Source organism: Sceloporus occidentalis, unplaced genomic scaffold, assembly GCF_023333645.1.
Source record: "Sceloporus occidentalis isolate IW3139 unplaced genomic scaffold, rSceOcc1.0.p SCAF_21, whole genome shotgun sequence".
Taxonomy (NCBI): domain Eukaryota; kingdom Metazoa; phylum Chordata; class Lepidosauria; order Squamata; family Phrynosomatidae; genus Sceloporus; species Sceloporus occidentalis.
In genome coordinates this window covers 7,870,647-7,879,171 of record NW_028317001.1, presented here as the reverse complement: position 1 = coordinate 7,879,171, position 8,525 = coordinate 7,870,647, and positions in this window count along the sequence as shown.

The following is an 8,525-nucleotide window of genomic DNA, read 5'->3' as shown; positions in this document are numbered from 1 at the left end:
AGAGGCCACATTCTCGTAATTCTCCATCATCACATCATTGTACATAAGTCTTTGCTTCTTTGTCAACAGTTTCCATTCCTCCTCAGTGAAATATACCACCACATCCGCAAAGGTCACCTACAATAAAAAATAGCCCTCATCCAGAGAACGACTAATAAAAGGGGAGGGAGGAGCAAATCCCAAAAATTATTTGATCACCTCAGAATTTTGTCCAGGAAATAAACTTTTAATTCTGTTAGTAAGAGAAAAGCTACTGCCTTTTAGACCCAGTTTGTCTCAAATTCTTTCAATGTAATATACAATATAATCAACAATATAATTTTGACCATGGCTGGGATATTGATGATGGATTAGGATACTGTCTATTCCAACACATATAGTACATTTAGCCTCCAAACATTATAGTGCATTTAGCCATTTGTTGCCAAATTTCAGAGGCAAATGTCATTTCTAAAAAGCAGTTTTGGGGAGCACTGTGGGCTTGAGGGCCATGGGGCCACCCCCAATTTAGATCCAGAGACATTTCCCCATATCCCCCAACATTTCACAGATGGAAAGAACAAGACACATGTGGACAAGCAACGCCAGAAAGTGGTGAAGATGGTCAAAGTTGTTTATGAGGAAGATCACACAAGCGGGGAAGGGCACAGCACTTTGCTTTTGCCTCAGACTTCTAGCAAGGACATGTCCCTGCCCCCTTCTTTCTTCTCCTCTCCCCACTTTTGAGTTGATGGGGTGCAAACTCCTTGGCATTCATTATGCAGAAATAGGAGTCAGCTGAAGAAGGGGGAAAGTGGGAGGAGGAGAGAGAAACCAGGACATTTTAAAAGCCTCCCAAATAATGGGGTGACAGAGGATTAACCAGGACTGTGTCTGCCAAACTCGGATAGTATTGTATTTCATTCCTTTCATAAATTGGCCCATCAATGATCCAGACGAAGCTAATAGGATAGTGACTCACCAAAGAGCTGTTGTACCTTGGCAACCTCTTCCTCTTGGAGCCCAACTCCCTCCGGTTGGCCTCTGTGTCGGCCATCAGGTCTGCGGGGGGGGGGGGCTGGTCGTCCTGCACTTGGGTCACGTCCAGAAAGAGAGGGCCCAAAGCCGTGTACAAGGAGGCCGAGATGAAGGTCCTGAGAAAAGGGACCAAGGTTAGGCTTGGTTTGGCAAGAAACCCTACAGCGCTCAGACACAGAGAACAGCATCCTGCTGGTGACATACGCAGGTCACATATATCTCCTTTGGGCCGATGCAGAGGTGGGTATCATGCCAGACAAATCTAATCTCCATAGATGATCCTGGTAGATGAAGGGAATGCTGTGGATATAGTATATCTTGATTTCAGTAAGGCCTTTGACAAGTATCCCCTTGTCATTCTTGCAAACAAGCGATTTTGGGCTGCAACAATGGAAGTATAGTGTCTAAATCTGTCATCCGCCAGCCTGAGAGGGAGTTCACCAGGCAGGTCCAGCTCCATCAGGGCTAGCCTGAAGGAAGGAGACTCCGCCCTCTATAACTGCCATCCGCAGGCCTGAGAGGGAGTTCACCAGGCAGGTCCAGCTCCATCAGGGCTAGCCTGAAGGAAGGAGACTCCGCCCTCCATAACTGCCATCCGCCGGCCTGAGAGGGAGTTCACCAGGCAGGTCCGTCTCCATCAGGGCTAGCCTGAAGGAAGGAGACTCCGCCCTCCATAACTGCCATCCTTCTGCCTGAGAGGGAGTTCACCAGGCAGGTCCAGCTCCATCTGGGCTAGCCTGAAGGAAGGAGACTCCACCCTCCATAACTGCCATCTGCCGCCTGAGAGGGTGTTCACCAAGCAGGTCCAGCTCCATCTGGGCTAGCCTGAAGGAAGGAGACTCCGCCCTCCATAACTGCCATCTGCCAGCCTGAGAGGGAGTTCGCTAGGCAGGTCCAGCTCCATCAGGGCTAGCTTGGAAGAAGGAAGAGCCCCCCCTCCAATCCATCTATGATCATCGCGGAATAGCGGTATATAAATAAAACATATTATTATTATTATTATTATCTGCCTTGGTCCAGGCCTCAGAGGGAGCGAAGAACCACTGGACCTCATCCCCTTTCCCTCCACCATTCCCTTCTCCTTTTGTTTCGTGTCTTTTAGATTGTAAGCCTGAGGGCAGGGAACAGTCTGATTAAAAATAATAATCGTAAGCCGCTCTGAGAGCTATTAGGGCTGAAGGGCAGGGCATAAATACCTAAATAAATATTAAATCAAGGGAAGTAATAGTGCCACTCTATTCTGCTCTCTCAGGCCCCACCTGGAATATTTTGTCCAGTTCTGGGCACAGTTCAAAACAGACATTGAGAAACTGGAGCTTGTCCAAAGGAGGGCAACTAAAGTGGTGAAGAATTTGGAAACCATGCCTTATGAGGAATGACTTAGGAAGCTAGGGATGTTTAGCCTGGAGAAGAGAAGGTTAAGAGGTGATATGATAGCTCTGTTTAAATTTTTGAAGAGATGTCATATTGAGGAGGGAGCAAGCTTGTTTTCTGTTGCTCCAGAGACTAGGACCCAGAACAATGGATGGAAACTACAGGAAAAGAGATTCCACCTCAACATTAGGAGGAACTAACTGACAGTAAGGTCTGTTCAACAGTGGAACAAACTCCCTCCTTGGAGTGCAGTCGAGTCTCCTTCCTTTGAGGTCTTTAATCAGAGGCTGGATGGCCATTTGTCAGGGATGCTTTGATTGAGAGTTCCTGCATGGCAGAATGCAGTTGGACTGGATGGCCCTTGGGGTCTCTTCCAACTCTATGAATCTATGATTCTATGATTTATTTCCCAGATGGAGAAACTCCGGTCCCTGGGCTGGATAAGACCTGCATTTCTTCAATGATCTGATCAATGGCCTCCCCTCATTACGCCACTTCCCCATTTAGACACTGGTGAAAATAATCATTTCATTTTTACAAATGAGACAAATCTCTGAGCTTAACTGCTGTGTTTATAATATAATAATATAATAATAATAATACATTTATTTATATGCCACTTTTCCAAAAAGATCAAAGCAGTTTACAAATGGACAATTACAAGATTTGTGTGTTTGTGTGTGTCAGTCATAGCAGGAGCATGAAGTATGCACCTCCTCCCTCTTCTTGCTAAAGCCACATAGAAATTGAGGCATGTACATTTGTGTGCATTGTTTCTGAATGGATCTATTGTCAAAATCACAATTTCTTCACTTTTCCTTGTATATTTTTTTAAAAGATGCACAATGCTAAATATATTGCACTTATACAACAAAAATCTATAAATGTATAGGTTTATGAATGAAGATTGCATCCTTGATTATGCTCATTTTTGGGAAGTGAAGACCTATGTAAATTCATTTTGTAAACCCAGTGAAACAAATATCTCACAAAGCTCTAGTAAACAACATGGACACACAGAGTCCCCACAGAAAGGACTCACTGGCGCACTGTGTGTCTGGGACTGGAAATCTCACTTCCACCTTCTGGGAAGACAATGCTGCCAGAGACTGAACTGGGGACTTTATGCCTGCAAAGCATGGGCTCATTCTCTCAGCTGCAGCCCTTCCACACAATCCTGGACTGAAACATTTAAAGAAAGGTCCTCTTTCAGCTCCAGGAATAAAGGCCTACCTTCAGTACAAGGACACTGACTTCTGCAGCTTCAGAAAGGGCTCTTCTGTAATCCTTTATGGCCGGAGCTTCCCTGGGTCAGAGGCCGTCTCCTCAGCCGTAGAGAAGGGTTGCTCTGAGTGCGAAGGAGGAGGAGGTCCAAGGGCTGAGGGAGGGAAGGCAATGGGGAAAGGTCAGTGCCAATGGCCATGGAGGGCAGAAGGTGACAATGCCTAGGAAACTCCTCTGAGTCACAGCCATAGTAACTCCTGGTAGTAAATAGTCCAGGAGGCTGAGGGGGGGCGGTTGTCTCCTTTCCCAAAGTGGGTTGAAAGGACCAGTTCCCATGGGGCCCCATGACCTCTGAGCAAATCTATGGGAGATGCTGCCTCAAAGAGCATTGGAGGAGTCTCTGTCTGGATGGCCATCTCTTCGGAGGACTTGGAGGGCAGAATGGGGCTGACTGTTTGGCCCCTGGGACTCCCTTCCAGCTCTAGGAGCCTATGAAGCCTACCTTACAAGGTTGTTGTGGGAGTTAATCACAAGACAATTACTACACAAGAATGGCCACCTTTTAGCAGCTTACAATAAAAAGATCCATACAATACAATAAAAACATGTTTCATGATCTCCCAAACCCTAAGACTCCCATCCAAAATAAAATACCATTAAATTATTGGACAGTTATTGAAATAGTTATTAAAACAGGGATAGTAGCAAAAGCCCAATGTTAGTGAAGAAGAATAAGCCTTGTATTAAACCTATCCTCCTCATTTCTGATCCCTTTTAAAACCCATGTTCCCCAGAAGGAGCAGAGCTTTGTAATAAGAAAACCCTCTCAGAAAAGAGACACGAAAGACACACAAAGAGACACACTTCCTTCCTTTTGGCCCAAGGAGCTTGGCCTCCTTCTGACTCTGGAGCCTCAGGAGAGAAAGAGAAGCCTCTGTTCAACTGGGGCCTCAGAGAAGGTTCTGGAACATTATTCCCCACAGTCACAAGCAGCACAAAATGGTGGTTGGAATACAAAATGGCCGCCTCTGCCTCAGTGCTTGGCAGTTGGCAGTTTGAGGCCTTTAGGGAACCCAAAACCTTATTTCTACTTCTTTACTGATCTTTCCAAGCATCAACCGATCCAAGACACGTGTAATAATAATAATAATAATAATTTGTTTTATTTATATACTGCTATTCCAAAGATCATAGTGGTGAACAGCAAGTAAGCTAATTAGCAAGTAAGCTAATTTGCCCCCAACAGTCTGGGTACTCATTTTAGCTCCCTCCTCGGAAGGATGCAAGCCTGAGTTGGGCTTGGGCCCTTTTGCTGGTCTTGAACTCGCAACCTTGTGGTTTCGAGTGAATGGCTGCAGTACAGGCATTTAACCACTGCGCCACCAGGGCTCCATATGTAAAAGGAGCGTCGAGTAGTAGATACTCTAAGGAAATGATTATTATAAATAACAAAATATAAATGAAATATAAGTCATACAAGATATTAAGAGTGTTGCAGGTACAACATTTGTAAGTATATAATATACAATTCCTACAAGCTATTAAAGAAATAAATAGACCTAAACATCCAATTCTGAGACTGACTTCCAAGATCTGCTCTTTAACTCTCTCTCTGGATCTCCAACCGACACAATTCCCCCAACTGTCTCTTGGTCTCTCAGGCCTTATATCTCCTTCTCACGGAAGCTTCCAGAAGAACCTTTATCTTGCTCTCTGATTGGTCAAGGGAGCCTTCCGTAGCAGTGATGTCACTCTGTGTTGGATGTGGGATTCCACCCAATGAGATCTAGGGATGGTGGGAGGGACAGGGACTCCAGCCAATGGCAGCCCTCAGAGTGTCCTCAGGAGGACTTCTTCTGTTCCTAAAAGAACATTGAACCCATGGCTTTGAGATAGGGCTTGATGCAGTGAGGCTCCTGATGAAGGCAGTTGGTTTGGAGCCATGATGAAAGGAAGCCATTCCTAATGACTGAATAGTGGTCTTCCTATTTCTATTCCCAGGGAAGGGAAGAGGGCCCTGGAGTGCTCTCTGCCTTGAATCCAAAGAGAACTTGGCCTCCAGACAGACTACAAAGGCTGCCCTAGACTTCTGTCAGTTCAGTGAAGCAGATTGGGAAGAGTTCCAGGGAAGAGCCTCCATTGCTAAACACAGTCTCCATCAAGGAGAAATCTAGAGGATCAGGGACCCAGATGGCAGCCTTGTCTTTCCCTCTCTCCCCATTCTTGAAGATCCAGGGAGCCAAGGAAAAGGGAAGGGAGGATGTCCCAATGTATCCCACTCAATTGATATCCTGAAGTGATCAAATCATATTCGGGATGCTCTGTGTTCTTCCTCCCCTTTTGCTCAGTCAGTCTCTGGATGAGGGTTACTTTCTGTTGCAGATCTCCAGAGACGTGGAAGTCTTCTTCTCTGAGGAGGAAGGGCCTCTCTTCAGTCTGGAACAGAAGTTTCTGTACAATGAGGTGATGATGGAAACCTATGGAAATGTCTCCTCTCTCTGAAAGGAACTTGGATCCTTCGCTCTTCCTTCAGAACAGGGGGCCTTGCATGCTACATACATGGCTCTATGGTTCCACTTTAATGGTCAAAGGAACATCCTGGGAATCTTGGGATTTGTACTTTACTTTACGGAGCCAATAGAGCTCTCTAGTTATGATTGTAAATGCCCTTTGCTAAACTGCAAATCTTAGGATATACTAGGAAAGAACCATGGCACTTGATATCTTTTGGACCCAAATGCTCTTCATTACATCCCTTAGCAAGGTTTCAGGTCTTTTTGATCTGTGTTTCAGTGTTTCTCTGTTCTGGAGAGGCCTCTAATAGCCTCTTGGGAAGAAGGCCTCCCTTGGTCCTCCTACAAGGGCTCAGAGTGGCCCAACGGTGACAAAACTGCCTCCGCTTCTCCTAAGGCATTTGGGGGATATTGAGGGGCAAAACGTCATTTAGGTTTTTTCAAGGTGGTCCAATGGGGGTTGCCTCTGAGGTCCCTTTTGGGCCCAGTCTGGCTCCTAATCCCCAACAGCTGCCCAGCCCTGTCTTGGAGGTGTCTTCAGGTTGTTTCAAGGCTCCTCTCTTGAGCCCTAACCCCACCAAATTGGGAGTCCTCAGGTCCCTTCCTCAGCCTTCCTATGGATTGATTGCTATATCATTATCTTACATGTCTCACTAAATGGGAATGAAAATGTCTCTTTCCTGCACCATACTTTTTGTGTGTGTGAGAGAGAGAGAATGTGAAAGGCAGAATGGCAGGAGGAGATGCTGAAGCTGAAATACAGAAGCAGTGCAGATGGAAAGAGAGCAGGAAGGAAAATTGGAGAGAGGAGGGAGAAATGGAAGGAGATCAGGAAAGTGGAAGCGAGGAGGAGAGAGCAGGAGCAAAGTCTAGCTCTCTTTGGACAGGAAAGTAACTCAGGGAAAGTCCACAATAGAGCCAGGAGAGGTGTCCATAAAACAGCTAGAGGAGTATTGTCAGACAGCCATGAACCTGAAAAACATTAACAACTAAATAAGTAAACTGGTGGGAACCAGCTCAAGTCCTTGTTTTCAGACATTTTAAGGTATTCCATGTAGCAATTATGACTCATATCTATGAAGGGAGGGAAAGGGAAGACTAAAACTCCTTTATCTCTCTTGTTTCTCTTCATAGTAGAGCTTGCTTAGATCCATTGTAGATTCCAGAGACCTCTCCTCTCAAGATGCTGAGATGAGTATTTTCTGTCTTTCCTCTTCTTTGTAGAAGAAGTTGTGGCTCACCAGAGAATCGACATTCTGGAGAAACCATACAAATGCCAGCAGTGTGGAAAATGATTAGCTTGGAGGTTTCACCTTGTTTTACATCAGAGAGTCCACAAAGGAAAGAAACCACACAAATGCCAGTGGTGTGGAAAATGCTTTGCTTGCAAGTCAACACTTTTCAGGCATCAAAGAGTCCACACAGGAGAGAAACCATCCAAATGCCAGGAGTGTGGGAAATGATTTCCTCAGAACTCACCTTATGGAACATCAGAGAGTCCACACAGAAGAGAAACTTTACAAATGCCAGCAGTGTGGAAAACGCTTTGCTTAGAAGTCAGACCTTTTGAGACATCAAAGGGTCCACACAGGAGAGAAACCATCCAAATGCCAGGAGTGTGGCAAGTGTTTTGATTCAGGTACCAACCTTACACGCCACCATAGCATTCATATAGAAGAGAAGCTATAGAAAAGAAAGACTGTGGAAAATGTCTTTCTCAGAAGTTACACTTTTAGAGGCATCCAAAAATCCACATTAGGGACAAAGTGTGCAAATGTTAGTGGTTGAAAATACTTTTTTGGAGAAGCAGCCTTCATATATTTTGTTGTATTTTGTAAAGGTCTATTGCAATCTTCATTTATACTACTTCTGCTACAAAATAGTTGGTTTGAAAGTATTGCCCTTATAGGGACATTCAATAAACCTTTGCATTAATTGAAGCATTCTCATTCTTCGTTTCATATCTTGAATCTGTGAAAGACAGCATTAATTATGGAACATCAGTATTTTTTTAAAATATATTTGTTATTAAAAGTCAGAAACAATAAACATAAAACTTAACTCATCAGACAACAAACATACAAATAAAACACATTAATACCATGGAAATATATCACTTCCACTCCTCTCTGTTGGTTCTTATATTTATGTATACTGGCTTTTATATAAACCTTATTCATAATAAAAAATTTGTTTTGCATATATATGTCTTAAAATGGTGGTTTCTATATTTCCTTACTTTATTTTATATCTATTATTCCTTTATTTCCTTATATACATACATATTAATCTATACTTCTAGGTCCTTATCCTTGATCATATATATGTACGTATGTATCTGAAGTCGAAATCTATATCACAGTCTATCGTATTACGTTATCTCAGTCTATCTAACCC